Genomic DNA, 18594 nt, shown 5'->3' with positions numbered 1-18594 from the left:
CAGGGGGCAGGGGTAGAACAGGTGTCAGCTCCACAGAGGATGGAGGTTGCACATTGAATTCTGCTGCAGAGGACTGAGACAAGCACTTCGATGGGCCAGGCTACAGCAGAAGGCTGATGGGTGTGCACAATGAGATGCATAGTGCATTGGGAGACCTGCCAGAAAGTTTGTGTGCAATGTCAAGGAGCATGAAGGTGTACGGTATCAATTTGGCACACAGCTTTGTGCAGAGCTTTGAGCCCATCCTTTTCAGCATGGAAGTGATGGCCAACTTCGTTAGAGCACTTGTGGACCCAACCAGGATACAGCGTCTGATAACCAATGTCTCATTGCAGCACAAGCAGAAGCCACAATGGATGCTGCAATGGAAGCTCAGACTTCTGTCACACAAGATCAGCTTGCTGCCATGCAAGTTCAGCTTGCTACCATCATGGCAGCGTTTACCAGTGTTCAAAGGGTGTCACAGCAGTCCAGCAATCAGTCCAACAGATTACTTAGATTGCTAGGGGCAGCCCGGGGAAGTGGCAGTGGCTCCATGGAGCACGAACCTGCTTTCCTCTCATGACTCAGCATTCGTCCTCCAATCCCTGCCTCTCCGCCAGTGCCCTTGCTGTTGCTTGTCAGTAAGCCAGTCCAGACTGCTGCCGCACATGGCGAGAAGGTGCAGTCTGAAGCCGAGCCTTTTGCAATCTCCTCCACAAAGTCAGCAGCCTTCCACCTGGCATGCTGCAGCCACTGGGATAGCACTGCGTAGGAGCACAAGGACAGGCAAAGGACACACAGAAGACAGACACTAAGGGAAGGTACATAGATGATTAGTTTGTTTTTACACAATATGACATGATATAATTTATAAATGTATTTATTTGGTGCTGGCTTTTATTTTTGCATTGTGGCTAAGCGAACGCTCGGTGACCGAGGGAAGGTAAGGTGTCTGGGACTGTACACAGTAGTTCTCACAGTAGAAGACACAAAGAACATACCAGAAATTGTAGGGAACCAAGGGTCTAATGAGAGTGAGGAAAGGGGCTGTTGCTCCTCCTTCTGCTCCTCGCCACCTGGCTGGTGGCAAGGGCTATGCCCTCATGATGGCGGGCTTGTGCAACATGCAGCAGCCCACCATGAGTCTTGACACCCGCTCTGTTGAGTAAACCAGGGCTCCTCTAGAGCGATCCTGGCAGCTAAAGCGTTGCTTTAGCACGCCAGTGGTCTGGTCAACATTATTTTGTGTGGCAGCATGGCTGTTGTTGTTGTATGAATGCTGAGCACGTGTGCGTGGGTTGCGCACCGGAGTTATGAGTCATATTGTTAACAGATAGCCCTTGTCACCCAATAATCACCCTCTGGTTTGTTGTGGTGGCTCTAATGCAGATAGGACCGTGGAGCTAAGAAACAGCAAGGGACAGAAAACATTGGTGGGAGTTGTTTATAGGCCCCCAAACAGCAGTTGTAATGTAGGGCAGAGTATAAATCAAGAAATTAGAAATGCATGTAGAAAGGACAATACAGTAATCATGGGGGACATTAATCTACATATAGACTGGGCAAACCAAATTTGCAGTAATAGTGTAGAGGACGAATTCATGGAATGCATACAAGATAGTTTTCTAGATCAGTATGCTGAGGAACCAACTAAGGAAAGGCTATTTTAGATCTAGTATTGTGTAATGAAAAAAGGTTAATTAATAAGCTTGTAGTAAAGGGACCTTTAGGGAAGAGTGACCATAATATGATAGAATTTTATATTGAGTTTGAGAGTAATTTAGTTAAATTCAAAACTAGGGTCTTAAATCTAAACAAAGTAAATTACGTAGGTATGAGGGGCGGGTTGGTTAAGATAGATTGGGAAACTACATTAAAATGTATGACAGTAGACAAGCAAAGGATCGCATTTGAAGAATTAATACGTAACTTACAACAATATACATTCCTGTAAGGCACAAAAACCCCACAGGAAAAGTGGTCCAACTGTGGCTAACAAGAGATGTTTGAAATATGATTAGATCAAAAGAAGTGGTTTATAATGTTGCCAAAAAGAGTAGTAAGCCTGAGGATTGGAAGAATTTTGGAATTCATCAAAGGAGGACCAAGAAATTGATAAAGAAAGGGAAAATAGAATATGAGAGTAAACTAGCGAGAGACATAAATACAAACCATAAAAGTTTCTATGGTTATGTAAAAAGGAAAAGGTTAGCGAAAGTAAATGTGGGTCATAAGAACATAAGAAACAGGAGCAGGAGTAGGCCATTCAATAATCATGGCTGATCTGATCTTGGCCTCAACTCTACTTCCCTGCCCACTCCCCATAACCCTCGACTCCCTTATCATTCAAAAGTCGATCTATCTCCACCTTAAATATATTCAATGACCCAGTCTCCACAGCTCTCTGGGGTGGAGAATTCCACAGATTCACGACCCTCAGAGAAGAAATTCCTCCTCATTTCTGTTTTAAATGGACAACCTCTTATTCTGAAACTATGCCCCCTAGTTCTAGATTACTCCATGAGGGGAAACATTCTCTCTGCATCTACGCTGTCAAGCCCCCTAAAAATCTTATACGTTTCAATAAGATCACCGCTCATTCTACTAAACTCCATTGAGTATAGGCCCAACTGCTCAACCTTTCTTCATAAGACAACCCCTTCATCTCAGGAATCAACCTAGTGAACCTTTTCTAAACTGCCTCCAATGCAAGTATATACCTCCTTAAATAAGGAGACCAAACCTGTATGCAGTACTCCAGGTGTGGTCTCACCAACACCTTGTACAGTTGTAGTAGGACTTCACTACTTTTATACTTCATCCCCCTTGCAATAAAGGCCAACATTCCACTTGCCTTCCTAATTACTTGCTGTACCTGCATGCTAACTTTTTGTATTTCGTGTACAAGGACCCCCAGATCCCTCTGTACCTCAGCATTTTGTAATCTCTCCCCATTTAAATAATAATTTGCTTTTTTATTTTTCCTACCAAAGAGGATAACCTCACATTTTCCCACATTATACTCCATCTGCAAAATGTTTGCCCACTCACTTAGCCTGTCTATATCCCATTGCAGATTATTTGCGTCCTTCTCACAACTTGCTTTCCCACCTATCTTTGTATTTTCAGCAAATCTGGCTACATTGCACTCGGTCCCTTCATCCAATTCATTAATATAGTTTGTAAATAGTTGAGGCCCCAGCACTGATCCCTGTGGCACCCCACTAGTTACAGTTTGCCAACCTGAAAATTACCCATTTATTCAGACTCGCTGTTTTCTGTAAGTTAGCCAATCCTCTACCCATGCTCATATATTACCCCAACCTTGTGAGTTCTTTTCTTGTGCAGTAACCTTTTAGGTGGCACATTATCGAGCGCCTTCTGTAAATCCAAATACATGACACGTACTGGTTCCCCTTTATCCACCCTGCTCGTTACATCCTCAAAGATGTCCCTTACAGGCTGAGACAGGAGAAATTATAATGGGGAATAAGAAAATGATGGAGAAATTAAACAAATACATTGCGTCTGTCTTCACAGAAGACACAAACAATTTGCTGGAACTAGTGGAGAACCAACGGTTTTGCGAGAATGAGGAACTGAAAGAAATCTGTATTAATTAAAAAATGGTACTGGAGAAATTAATGGGACTGAAAGCCGATAAATCTCCTGGACCTGATGCCTACATCCTAGGGTTTTGATGTATTGGTTGTCATCTTCCAAAATTCCATAGATTCTAGAATAGTTCCCGCAGATTGGAAGGTAGCAAATGTATTCCCACTAATTAAGAAAGGAGGGAGAGAGAAAACGGGGAACTACAGATCAGTTAGCCTGACATCAATAATAGGGATAATGATAGAATCTATTATTAAGGACATAGTAACAGGTCACTTAGAAAATAATAATAAGTTTGGGAAGAGTCAACATGGATTTATGAAAAGGGAAATGGAAAATCATTTGACAAATCTGTTGAGTTTTTTGAGGTTGTAACGAACAAGATAAGGGAGAACCAGTGGATGTGATGTATTTGGATTTTTAGAAGGTAAATGATAAGGTGCCACATCAGAGGTTATTAAACAAAGGCTCATGGGATTGCGGGTAATATACTAGCATGGATTGAGATTTTTTTTAACGGGCAGAAAACAGAGTAGGAATAAACGTCTAATTTTCGGGTTGGCATGCTGTTACTAGTGGGGTACCGCAAGGATCGGTGCTTGGGCCTCAGCTATTCACAATATATATCAATGATTTGGATGAGGGGACCAAATGTAATATATCTAAGTTTGCTGATGATACAAAGCTAGGTGGGAATGTAAGTTATGAGGAGAATGCAAAGAGCCTTCAAGGGGATATAGACAGGCTAATTGAGTGGGCAAGAATGTGGCAAATGGAATATAATGTGGAGAAATGTGAAGTTATCCACTTTGGTAGGAAAAATAGAAAAGCAGAGTATTTTTTTTAAAATGGTGAGAGATTGGGATATGTTGGTTTCAGTGGGACCTGGATGTCTGTGTACACGAATCACTGAAAGTTAACATGTAGGTACAGCAAGCAATTAAGAGAGCAAATAGTATGTTGGCCTTTATTGCAAGAGGATTTGAGAATAAGAGTAAAGACATCTTACTGCAATTATACAGGGCCCTGGTGAAACCACACCTGGAGCATCGTGTACAGTTTTGGTCTCCTTTCCTAAGGAAGGATATACTTGCCATTGAGGGAGTGCAATGAAGGTTCACCAGATGAATTCCTGGGATGGGGGGATTGGGGAGAGATTAATTAGACTAGGCCTATATTCTCTAGAGTTTAGAAGAATGAGAGGTGATCTCATTGAAACATACAAAATTCTTACAGGACTTGACAGGGTAGATGCAAGGAGGATGTTTCCACTGGTGTAAGGGGTGGTTTTCAGGGGGTCAGCTTTCCCTTCTGACCTTATATGAGCGGTTCCGAATCGCTCCCACACCCTTGGTTCTAGACACTGGAATTATGAAGGGACTGTGACAGACTTGGACAGACAATCGGTTTCAAGGTAGGAAGCAGGTATGGCTTTAAAAAGTAAAAGGCACACCTTTAATAACACACACAGACCAATACACAATGAAGGGTACGACACATTGAATAAAGTGTCAAATTACAGCCTGTGGGGAAAAGAATACAGCTTAAACTCTAAATGGGGTAAAGAGGAGAATGCAGATACATTTACACAAGTTATCCCAGCCTCCCCCCCTCCCAATTCCCCTAACTAACGAAGTTATAGCTCTGAGGGTTCAGGGGCTATGCTCACCAATCCCTTTAGACAGTTGCCGGTGAATCGCGGTTTTGGGGTTCGCTGCACTTGGCCTTCTAGGCAAGCCGTACCCTGGACGGAGGAGAGGACTTCGGACTGCGTAGTCTTCGGTTGATGCAGTAATTTGCGTTTGGATGTTTGGGGTAAGTACCCACTTTCTTTGGTTAGGAATAGTTTTAGTTAGTCCCTTTTGGCAATTTCTCACCCGTTGGTCGTTCAGAAGTAGATTGTAGAGTGGAATTAAAGGTCGATTCTTCAGTTTTTGCTGAGTTGGTTTCGGTTGGTCGTTTCGTTGGTTGTGGTAACCCGGGTTTGTCAATTTGGTTGCTGACAACCTTCCATTTCGTGCGCCTCGTGTTTCCTTCACTATTCCATTTCTTCACTGTAGAGCAAGCAGGCTGCTTGTCTGTGTCTGTGTTCCAGTCTCTGTGTTCTGCTAGCTTTGAGTTCTGCTAGTTTTCCTGTGATCTGCTCGTCTTTCCTTGTAAAATTGACGTCAAAAATGGCAGCACTGGCTTTAAATCAGCATTACGCGCTAACATAGAAACATAGAAAATAGGTGCAGGAGTAGGCCATTCGGTCCTTCAAGCCTGCACCACCATTCAATAAGATCATGGCTGATCATTTCCTCAGTACCCCTTTCCTGCTTTCTCTCCATACCCCTTGATCCCCTTAGCCGTAAGGGCCATATCTAACTCCCTCTTGAATATATCCAATGAACTGGCATCAACAACTCTCTGCGGCAGGGAATTCCACAGGTTAACAACTCTCTGAGTGAAGAAGTTTCTCCTCATCTCAGTCCTAAATGGCCTACCCCTTATCCTGAGACTCTGTCCACTGGTTCTGGACTTCCCCAACATCGGGAATGTTCTACCCGCATCTAACCTGTCCTGTCCCGTCAAAATCTTACATGTTTCTATGGGATCCCCTCTCATTCTTCGAAACTCCAATGTATAAAGGCCCAGTTGATCCAGTCTCTCCTCATATGTCAGTCCAGCCATCCCGGGAATCAGTCTGGTGAACCTTCGCTGCACTTCCTCAATAGCAAGAACGTCCTTCCTCAGATTAGGAGACCAAAACTGATCACAATATTCCAGGTGAGGCCTCACCAAGGCCCTGTACAACTGCAGTAAGACCTCCCTGCTCCTATACTCAAATCCCCTAGCTATGAAGGCCAACATACCATTTGCCTTCTTCACCGCCTGCTGTACCTGTATGCAAACTTTCAATGACTGATGGACCATGACACCCAGGTCTCATTGCACCTCCCCTTTTCCTAATCTGCCGCCATTCAGATAATATTCTGTCTTCGCGTTTTTGCCCCCAAAGTGGATAATCTCACATTTATCCACATTATACTGCATCTGCCTTCACTTGCCCACTCACCTAACCTGTCCAAGTCACCCTGCAGCCTCTTAGCGTTCCCCTCACAGCTCACACCCCCACCCAGTTTAGTGCCATCTGCAAACATGGAGATATTACACTCAATTCCTTCATCTAAATCATTAATGTATATTGTAAATAGCTTGGGTCCCAGCACCAAGCCCTGCGGCACTCCACTAGTCACTGCCTGCCATTCTGAAAAGGACCCGTTTATCCCGACTCTCTGCTTCCTGTCTGCCAACCAGTTCTCTCTCCACGTCAGTATATTACCCCTAATACCATGTGCTTTGATTTTGCACACCAATCTCTTGTGTGGGACCTTGTAAAAAGCCTTTTGAAAGTCCAAATACATCACATCCACTGGTTCTCCCTTGTCCACTCTACTAGTTACATCCTCAAAAAATTCCAGTAGATTTATCAAGCATGATTTCCCCTTCATAAATCCATGCTGACTTGGACCGATCCTGTCACTGCTTTCCAAATGCGCTGCTATTTCATCCTTAATAATTGATTCCAACATTTTTCCCACTACTGATGTCGTGCTAACTGGTCTATAATTACCCGCTTTCTCTCTCCCTCCCTTTTTAAAAAGTGGTGTTACAGAGTCGATAGACTGTTGGAAAATGATCACCAATGCATCCATGATTTCTAGGGCCACTTCCTCAAGTACTCTGGGATGCAGACTATCGGGCCCCAGGAATTTATCGGCCTTCAATCCCATCAATTTCCCTAACACAATTTCCCACCTAATAAGGATATCCTTCAGTTCCGCCTTCTCACTAGAACCTCGGTCCCCTAGTACTTCCGGAAGGTTATTTGTGTCTTCCTTCGTGAAGACAGAACCAAAGTATTTGTTCAATTGGTTTGCCATTTCTTTGTTCCCCATTATAAATTCACCTGAATCTGACCGCAAGGGACCTACGTTTGTCTTCACAAATCTTTTTCTCTTCACATATCTATAGAAACTTTTGCAGTCAGTTTTTATGATCACGGCAAGCTTCTTCTCGTACTCTATTTTCCCCCTCTTAATTAAACCCTTAGTCCTCCTCTGCTGAATTCTAAATTTCTCCCAGTCCTCAGGTTTGCTGCTTTTTCTAGTCAATTTATATGCCTCTTCCTTGGATTTAACACTATCCTTAATTGCCCTTGTTAGCTACAGTTGAGCCACCTTCCCCGTTTTATTTTTACTCCAGACAGGGATGTACAATTGCTGAAGTTCATCCATGTGATCTTTAAATGTTTGCCATTGCCTATCCACCGTCAACCCTTTAAGTATAATTTGCTAGTTTATTCTAGCCAATTCACGCCTCAAACCATCGAAGTTACTTTTCCTTAAGTTCAGGACCCTAGTTTCTGAATTAACTGTGTCACTCTTCACCTTAATAAAGAATTCTCCCATGTTATGGTCACTGTTCCCCTTTCTCCTAGGTGCCAAGTAGGCAGAGCACATCCAAAGTGCCCCGAGTAGACCCTGCTGTTGCTACTTTCAGCAGCAGGATGGTTGCTGGTGTTGGGATCTTCTGGTTGCTATCCAAGAAGGCCTCGAACACCAATCTTGGTCCCTAGAAGAAAGAAATGGATTGGCATTGGACCCTGCTGAGTTTGTTGCCTGTTCCTCTTGGGGGTGGATGCAGGGCCTAAAACCTAGTTCTTCTGAATGCTCCTTAAACTAGGTGAGAAAAATGAGGTAAGAGGAACCCTTCCTGCTTAATTCAGGAGGGACTCTTCCTGCAGCTCATAGGTTGTGTCCCCACGAGGGGATTTTCCAGGCTAACATAAAGGGGCGGAGATCTGCTGTCATGGGTTTCTGCCTTTCTTCCTGTGTTTAGTACCCATAGAGTAAATGATCCCTGGGCATAAAGCACAGGAAAACTTATTCAACCATCTCAATCTTTTTTTTAAACATTTGTTTTTACATCAGTTTCTCATGTGGGTGGCCATTTTAAATAATCATCAAAAACTTTGAGCAGGCACCAGAGTGGTGCAATTAATAAAGGCTGGCCTACCTGAAAACCATTCCCTTAAATTAGCACTCCCCAAATAGCCAGTTGTCAATGTTTGCTGTTCCTGCCGTTGTTTCTTTCCCTTTCATTATCAGGGATGCAGGTTGATCCTGACTGCAACAGGCAGGTTTTCTATCATACTAACTGTCTCGGATTCATCCTGTAGCTGATCTTTGACATTACAGCATAGGTATTTCTGATTTCTGCTTAGGGTAATAGTAAGTTTTGTGATCCTCGACCAGACAATACGCATGTCTAAATCTTAAGGGGGAGAAATTCAACTGCTTAGCACCTTCCGTTAGTGCCTGGCATGGGGCGCTAACGGGGCGCTTAGGGGTTAGTGACTGGGCGCGCCGAATGCAGCAACACCGTGAACTTTATTGCCAGATTACTCTTACCGCCTGGGCCTCTAGCACCTCACAGATTGTGACGTCATAAAGTGCGCAGCGCCCCGTTAGTGCCCTGCATGTGAAATTGCCTCCCGCCCCCTGCTGTATCACGGGCGTGAACAACGGCAGGAACAGCAAACATTGACAACTGGCTATTTGGGGAGTGCTAATTAAAGGGAATGGTTTTCAGGTAGGCCAGCCTTTATTAATTGCACCACTCTGGTGCCTGCTCAAAGTTTGTGATGTTTCTTTGCTGCAAGATGTCCAAGCCCTCCACTTTATAAGTGTATGGGGATGTAATGGCAGTTGTGCAGGTCGCTTTGCAATGTAGAACTGCCGACAAGTAGGTTGTGCAGCATCATTAGCCCTTCCCTTTAAGCGAGAGAAGCAGCCTCTGATGCTGGTAGCACTGCGCTCCAAATTGTTCAGCGCTCTGCCCCTACTGCCCCGCTCTCGGACATTAGCGCCCAAAGAGAAGTGGTTAGCGCTTGATTTACTGCTCCACTTCCCTCTTGGAACACTAAAGCTGAATTTCCCGACATAAGAGAATCATTAGATCCTGGCACTACTTTTCAAAAGTTAGCGCTATGGAATTTCTAGCCTCAAGTCTTCTCAACATGATAGGGATCCTCTTGTCCTCATTGTTATGTATGCAAACCTCACCAATGTGTAAGACTTGCCACCAGGGGGCACAACCTGTGGGAGACCTAAGGGTCATCTGTGCACCCTGGGCAAGCAGGTATAAAAGGCAATCCACCATGTTGCTTCCTCACTTTGGAGTTACATTAAAGTGACCAAGGTCACAATGGTTTGAGCTTACAACACAGTCTTGCGGAGTTATTCTGAACATAATAATTGGCGACGAGTTACAGATCACGAATTTTCACGCGGTAATGGCTGCCGTTGGAATTCTTGAGAGATTTGTTGAGGGTGATGATTGGAAAGCCTTCATTGAGCATCTCGACCAGTACTTCGTGGCCAACGAGCTAGACATGGCTGAGACGGCGGTCAAGTGCAGGGTGATTCTCACCGTTTGTGGGTTTTCGAAATATGGCCTCATCAAAAATCTGCTGGCACCGGTCAAACCAACGGACAAGACTTACACAGAGCTGCGCATGCTGGTTCAGGAACACCTCAAGCCGAAGGAAAGCATCCTAATGGCCAGGTATCGCTTTTAAACAAACCATCGCTCCGAGGGCCAGAGTGTGGCGAGCTTTGTCGCCGACCTAAGACGTCTTGCAGGACAGTGCGAATTTGCCGGATTTTTGGGGGAAATGTTGTGGGACTTTGGCCACGAGGTCATTCTTCGCAAATTGCTGTCTGCTGAATCCCTAGATCTGAGCAAGGCCATCACGATAGCCCAGGCTTTCATATCCACGAGCGACAACATGAAACAGATATCTTCAAAGAATCAAAGCTCACCGGCAAGTACGGTGCATAAAATAATGCTTTCAGCAGGCAGAACTGTACATGGCAGGGCCTACACGTCTGCAGAGGCCAGGCCTAGGGTGACTCAGAGGCCGCTGTGGGGTGTGAATGCGTATCCATTAACACCATGTTGGCGTTGCGGGGCCAGTCATAGAGCCCATCAATGTTGATTCAAGCACTACGTGTGCAAGGGCTGTGGAACAATGGGGCACCTCCAGCGAATGTGCAAATGACCTCTGACTCACCACATGGCAGAGTCAGTAGAGGACGACCGATCCAGCGTGGATCACGCTGAACGAGCAGGAGAGGCAACTCAACCTGAGGATGAAGAGGAAGTGTTCACCACCAAAAGCCCTCTGATAATGTTACAAGTTAAACTTAACGGAATTCCAGTCTCCATGGAATTGGACACGGGGTGAGTCAATCAATCATGAGCCAGAAGGCTTTTGAGAAACTGTGGGGCAACAAGGCACAAAGGCCAAAGCTGAGCCCGATTCACACAATGCTGCGCACTTACACCAAAGAACTCATACCTGTTATCGGCAGTGCGGCAGTGAAAGTATCATACGACGAAATGGTGCATGATTTACCACTATGGATTGTACCAGATGATGGCCCAACGCTGTTCGACAGAAGCTGGCTAGGAAAGATCCGATGGAACTGAGACGACATTAAAGCACTGTCTTCGATGGATGACGCCTCATGCGCCCAGGTGCTAAACAAATTCCCAGCGTTATTTGAGCCAGGCATCAGCAACTTCAGACGCCAAGGTGCAGATCCATTTTGTTCCTGGGCCACGGCCCATTCATCACAAGGTGCGAGCAGTCCCATATATTCTGAGAGAGATAGCCGAGATCGAGCTGGACAGACTTCAACGAGAAGTGAAGCAGAGCTTGAAACGCGTAATGGACGGCTCCTTGCAGACCCGGTTATCTCAGGTCCTGCTCAGCTACTGGACGTGCCCCCACTCGCTCATCGAGGTTCCCCCTGCAGAATTGTTAATGAAGAGAGCACTCAAAACCAGGCTCTCCTGAGTCCACCCGGATCTTAATGATCATAGAAACCCGGCGGCACTGGCATAACGTGTACCACGATCGCGCGGCTGTATCGTGTGTCATTGAGGTTAATGATCCTGTGTTTGTTCTCAATTACAGTCATGGTCCCAAATGGATTGTTGGCACTGTTTTAGCCAAGGAGGGGAATAGAGTGTGTGTTGTTAAACTGCTGAATGGGCAAACGTGCAGAAAGTACTTGGATCAGACCAAACTGCGATTCACTGACAACCAAGAACAGTTTGAAGAAGACTTTAACATCTATGATCCACCAACACACACCCAACCAGTAACCAACCTCGCTGTTAACCAAGAGGATGAACCCACCATGCCCGACAGTCCGATCAGACCAGCCGCGTTGCCGTTCAGCAATGATCCGACCAACTCACCCATGCCAGGACTTCAACTCAGGCAATCAACCCGGAACGCAGAGCGCCAGATCGCCTGAACCTGTAAATAACTTGTACATAAGACTTTGGGGGGAGGGGCGGAGTGATGTTATGTATGCAAACCTCACCAATGTGTAAGACTTGCTATCAGGGAGCACACCTGTGGGACACCTAAGGGTCACCTGGGCAAGCAGGTATAAAAGGCAATCCACCATGCTGCTTCCTCACTTTGGAGTTACATTAAAGAGACCAAGGTCACAATGGTTTGAGCTTACAATATTCAGTCTTGGAGTTATTCTGAACATAATACTCATATTCCACCCCACCAGCCTCCCCATTCAACGGATCAAACTCCGCCTTTTCCGTCAACTCCTGCGCGATGCTACCACAAAACACATCTCGTCCTCCCCTCCCCTTTCAGCTTTCTAAAGACACCGTTCCGTCTGCGACATTCTGGTTCATTCTTCCATCACCCCCACGGAACCTTCCCTGTAAGAGCGGGAGTTGCAACACCTGCCCTTCCACCACCTCCCTTCCCACCGTCCAGGGCCCCAAACAATCCTTCCAGGTGAAGCAGTGATTTACTTGTACTTCTTTCAATTTAGTACACTGTAAAAAAAATGGGAAAAGTGCTTCAGCACTAACACAAATGGCCCAGCAAGCCAGGGAAGGGGCATCCAGAGTCTCGCACACAGCACTCTAGCTTTGTGTAGGGGGTCAACGCTGCAGGAGAGATCCTCTACTCACAAGTGTCAGAAGGCCCTCCAGAAAGAACGATGTGGGACCACATCAACGACACTGTCATTGCCAGCAGTGTCACCCCCACCACCTGGCTCCAGTGCCGAATGAAGCTTCATGACTGCAGGCCAGTGGTCAAGGTCAGTAAATACATCTTCAAAAGCCGTCTATTACCAACTGCACCACTAGCCTCACAAACGACTCAATGCACGACTGCCCCCCTGCCCCCCTGCCCCCCTCCCCCAGTCAGTCACTTACCAACATTGTCCACCAAACACGACACACACATCACATTTCTAGCTTCACCTCACCCCTTTAGAGGAGATGGTGCAGGCCATTCTTGGCAGGGGCATGGCTGCAGTCTTGGCCAGCGGCAGGGTTGAAAGGATACAAGGTGCTGGTATTCTCATATGTATTCTCCTTCTCGCATGCACCTCTTGCCTTCCCACCCTTCCCTCACCACAACTCCGCCCTTGTGTCTTCCTCATTTCACACACCCAAGAAAGGCAGCCTGCCCACCTGTGGTTGACCGAGAAGAAGAGGGAGAAGAGGAAGAAGAGGGAGAAGGAGGCGAAGAAACACCGTCACTTGATTTCACACTCCCAGTCACCAGCTCCTCAAGGTCGACCAGCACCGCCATTTGCAGTGTCTCCCACTGAAAGTCAGTAGCCTTTCACCAGCCATGCTGCAGCCACTGGTGTAGCACTGCGTAACATCAGTAGGATAGGCAAAGGCAGATATACTTCAGAAACATGGACTATGTATAGTAGGCACCTCAAAGGAGAAATACCACCAACACTGCTTCCGCAAGATTCTGCAAATCCATTGGCACAATAGACACACCAACGTCAGTGTTCTCTCTCAGGCCAACATCCCCAGCATCGAAGCATTGACCACGCTCGATCAGTTCTGATGGACGGGCCACATCGTCCACATGCCCGATACTAGACTCCCAAAGCAAGCACTTTACTCCGAGCTATGTCACGGCAAGCGAGCCCCAGGAGGGCAGAGAAAACGTTTCAAGGACACCCTCAAAGCCTCTTTGAAAAAATATAATCCCCACCAACTCTTGGGAATGCCTGGAGGAGAAGGCACCGATCACTTCGAGTCTCTTCATCAGGAGCAATGCAAGTACAAACAGCGGAAGGAGCATACGACAAATCAAGCACCCCACCCACCCATCCCTTCAACCACAACCTGCTCCACCTGTGACAGAGACTGTAGATCCGCACTGGTCTCATCAGTTACCTTAGAACTCATATTAGTGTGGAAGCAAGTCATCCTCTACTCCGGGGGACTGCCTAAGAAGAGAAGAGAGGCAAAGGCACACACTAGACAGTCACTAAGGGAATGCATAATGGTAATGAGTTGATTTCTTGATCTTATCTGGGATGGACAGATGTATAAAGTTGGATTGGAAAGTTTGCTTTGTGATGGCTTTAATTCAGCATTGTGGCCAAGAGGACACTGTGATGGTCAGTAACAGAGGGAAGGTAAGATGTAGGACAAATGTTGAAAGGGGAATTGGGGTTGTGATCACTGGTACAGCAGGCAGATGATTCCATCCCAGATATCCCAGCCAGAAAGATGCTGTCTGGGTTGCATCCTTCCTCAGCTTCCTCTTCTGCAAATTCCTTTTCTGTATCTTCCCTCTCCCTCTGTGAGCGGATGCTGTAAATCTGCAATAAAAGCATAAAATGCTGGAAATACTCAGCAGGTCAGGCAGCATCTCGCTCTCTATGGATCCTGCCTGACCTGCTGGGTATTTCCATCATTTTCTGCCTTCTCAGAGGCCTTCCTTTACCATCCAAGGCCTTGCAAGCGACCAACAGCATTCCCTGCATGCTTAAAATACTTTTAACATCTATTGCACCAAGCCACTACTTCAATAAAATTAAAAAATATCCAGTCCAAAAGCTTAAATGCAAACTTATCTGAAAACTGTGTGTGTCCCTTTAAGAGATGCTGACAGCATCTCTGTCAGTCTGCTGAATGCTGGGTTTTCACAGCGAGCTTTGGATCCAGCATGAAGTCAGCGCTAAGGTCGAAGTTTGCTGAGGTGACGTTAAGTCGCCGTTGCATACAGAATGAGGTTTCCCTCTCGTCATTTACATTTCCAGGGCCAGCAGCGCTAAGGCCCTCACCAAAATGGCGGCCGCTAGACCTGCACCAGAGAAGTGTGCAGGAGCAGCGGCCGCCATTTTTCCACTAAATTGTGGCAGTAATTCGTGACAGTAAGTGGCTCAATTTTGAGGCCACTGAGTCTCAATGTTTGTAAGTGCTCTACATACTATAGTGCCTATGCCAGCTCTTTGAAAGAGCTATCCAATTAGTCCTACTCCCTTGCTCATTCCCCATAGCCCTGCAAATTTTTTCCTTTTCAAGTATTTATCCAATTTCCTTTTGCAAGTTACTAGTGAATCTGCTTCTACCACCCTGTCAGGCAGTGCATTCCAGATCATAACAACTCGCTGTGTAAAAATAATTCTCCTCAAAATGCCAAATACCTTAAATCTGTATCCTCTGGTTTCCGACCCTTCTACCAGTGAAGACTGCTTCTCTCTATATACTCTATCAAAACCCCTCATAATTTGAACACCTCTATTAAATCTATCCTTAACCATCTCTGCTCTAAGGAGAGCAAACCTAGCTTTGCTAGTCTCTCCACAGGTACCATTCTAGTAAATCTCCTCTGCACCCTGTCCAAGGGCTTGACATCCTTCCTAAAGTGTGGTGTCCAGAATTGGACATAATACCCCAGCTGAGGCCTAGCCAATGATTTAGCATAACTTCCTTGCTTTTGTTTATGCAACTGGCCATCCCATTAGTGAGTGCTGCTCCAAGACCTGTTTCTGATGCATCTGTTTGCATTTCTCCATGCATATTGCAATAGTTCAGTAGTACTTCAGCTGCTTGGCTTGGTCAGGTGCCTTGGTCATGGATGTTTAACCAACATCATTCTGCACTGTTAAATTGAATTTTCTCAGTGGCTCACTTACATTACTGAGGTTCTGCAAAAATGTCATGAAATAAATAAAAGCAAATGTGCCTCAGTATTCCTGTTACATTTGTGATCTTGGGCAGCTCCAAAACTGCCCCGGGTTGTCGGAATCTGACTGTAGTTTGTAACAAGGCATCCGATGAATGAAACTTCTTGGAATCTTGGTTTAGTCTTATCTTTGTTGATTTTTTAGGTTTTGTTTCCAGCATTTTTACATAAGGATTGTAGGATTTGTATCATGCTCGTTCATGGATTTTCCAACTATCTTTTCATCACACACTAGTATGCTATCTCGATTGTCTTTACTTCTAACAATTCCTCAATTAACTGATTCTGCCTGTGTTGAAATTCTTCTAGTATGCTGAGTATAGCATAATGCATACAGCATAGCATAAGGCATACACAATAATTTATATTTGTCAAATGGAGTATGCAACATAGGTGGATAGGAGCGTTCCAAAAATCCACCAGCTGTGATCTCGATGTCTGCCTGCCTTATGCATGTGGAAAATCCGTGCCTTCCTATCATTGAAGATGGGAGGGTTGCCTAGCCCCTCCCACCAGACTTCACTGTACACCTTCTGAGCCCCTCGTGCAAGGATGCCGATACAGATTTAAAAAATAAAAAATTACCAGTTTCAGGGATTCCAGGTCATTTCCTTGGCCTGGACACCTCCCCACAGCCATTCCCTGATTCCACTGGTCTTTTAATGGATAGTTGGTGGTTCTGGCCATTACAAGGCTGACCAGAAAATTCTGGTTGGTGGGGACATGGTGCTGCCTTTTTCTGACAAATTCCACCAGACTCCTGCCGGAGCTACAGCTGAGTCAGGCAGAAATTCGGGGCCAAGCTCTTTTCATTCAGGTCTATATGCAAAAATCCACTATTTGCATCCAAAACACTGAATATATCCTCATGGCTTAAACTTGGTACTGTATCTTTGATGGTAGCCATAGGACAGTGACTCCAAATAACTTTGTTCAGGTATTGGGCCTCTAAAGGTTCTTCCTAGGCTTCTTGATTACTTGGCTAGATATGAAAAGTCTTAGCCTGGTTGTTTGATCCAGTGAGTAACTTTTATGCATGTAACTCTTTAAACTTATCTTAACTATGGTAGGGAATCATAGAACCACAGCATGGTTACAGCACAGGAGGCCGCTATTCAGCCCGTCAAGCCTGTGCCGGCTCACTGCAAGAGCACTTCAGCTATTCCCACTCCCCTGCGCTTTCCCTGTAGCCCTGCAAACTTTTTCCTTCCGGTACTTATCCAAGTTCCTTTTGAAAGCCACGATTGACTCTGCCCCCACCACCTTTTCAGGCAGTGCATTGAGATCATGTTTTTCCTCATGTCGTCTTTGGTTCTTCTTCCAATCACCTTAAATCTGTGTCCTCTGGTTCTTGACCCTTCCACCAATGGGAATAGTTTCTCTCTATCTACTCTGTCCAGACCCCTCATGATTTTGAACACCTCTATCAAATCGCCTGTCAACCTTCTCTGTTCTGTGGAGAAAAACCCCAGGTTCTCTAGTCTATCCATGTAACTAAAGTCCCTCATCCTTGGAACCATTCTTGTAAATGTTTTCTGCACCCTCTCGAAGGCCTTCACATCCTTCCTAAAGTGTGGTGCACTGAATTGGACACAATACTCTAGTAGAGGCCAAACCAGTGTTTTATAAAGGTTCATCATAACGTCTTTGCTTTTGTACGTTATGCTTCTATTTATGAAGTCCTATATGCCTTTTTAACCACTTTCTCAACCTTCCATGATTTGTGCACATATACTCCCAGGCTTGTGTGTTCATGCACCCCCTTTAGAATTGTACCCTTTAGTTTATATTGCCTCTCCTCGTTCCTCCTACAAAATGTATCACTTTGCACTTTTCTGCATTAAAGTTCCATCTGCCATGTATCCGACTTCTTGAAGTCCAACACTGTCCTCCTCACTGTTCACTATACTTCCAAGTTTTGTGTCATCTGCAAATTTTGAAATTGTGCCCTGTACACCCAAGTCTAAGTCATTAATATATATCAAGAAAAACAGTAGTCCTAATCCTGACCCCTGGGGAACACCACTGTATACCTTCCTCCTGTCCGATAAACAACCATTCACGACTACGCTGTTTCCTGTCACTTAACCAATTTCATATCCATGCTGTCACTGTCCCTTTTATTTCATGGGTTTCAAGTTTGCTGGCAAGCCTATTATGTGGCACTTTATCAAACGCCTTTTGGAAGTCCATCAACCCCATTGCCCTCAGCAACCCTCTGTTAGCTCATCAAAAAACTCAATCAGGTTAGTTAAACACGATTTGCCTTTAACTAACATTAGAGGGAAGTGCATTTTTGTACTAAACCTTGACTAGATACACTTGTTGGAATCCTTTGTTTCCAGTCAAAAGTGTGGAGTTGTTGTTTGGTATGACCACAAATTCCACGTTGTACTTCTTACAATTGGATTCACCAAGTCACACCACAGGTAAAGGTTACAAAGGCAGATAGGGAATGGGTGACCATCAGGCAGAGCAGGAGTAGGAAGGTAGTGCAGGGGTCCCCTGCAGTCATCTTCCTCTAAAACAGATATACCACTTTGGATACTGTTGGGGGAGATGGCTCATCACGGGAAGACAGCAGCAGCCAAGTTCATGGCACCATTGGTGGCTCTGCTTCACAGGAGGGCAGGAAAAAAAGTGGGAGAGCTACAGTGGTAGGGCATTCTATTGTAAGGGGAATAGATAGGCATTTCTGCGGCCGCAATCGAGATTCCAGGATGGTATGTTGCCTCCCTGGTGCAAGGGTCAAGAATGTCTCGGAGCGGCTGCAGGGCATTCTGGAGGGGGAGGGTGAACAACCATTTATCGTGGTGCATATAGGTATCAACGATATAGGTAGAAAACAGGATGAGGTCCAACGAGTTGAATTTAGGGTGCTAGGAGTTAAATTA

At 45.4% G+C, this 18594-nt stretch overlaps 1 protein-coding gene across 3 annotated transcripts in view; it reads right to left on the bottom strand.

Moving 5' to 3' along the window:
• Window positions 1-18594, bottom strand: part of ube2ql1 (ubiquitin conjugating enzyme E2 QL1) — a 48665-nt gene that overhangs the window by 15414 nt on the left and 14657 nt on the right. The gene's annotated exons all lie outside the window — the stretch shown is intronic.

Source organism: Pristiophorus japonicus, chromosome 5, assembly GCF_044704955.1.
Source record: "Pristiophorus japonicus isolate sPriJap1 chromosome 5, sPriJap1.hap1, whole genome shotgun sequence".
NCBI classification, from domain to species: domain Eukaryota; kingdom Metazoa; phylum Chordata; class Chondrichthyes; family Pristiophoridae; genus Pristiophorus; species Pristiophorus japonicus.
Note: the sequence above shows the minus strand (reverse complement) of the source record. Positions and strands in the feature narration are given on the sequence as shown.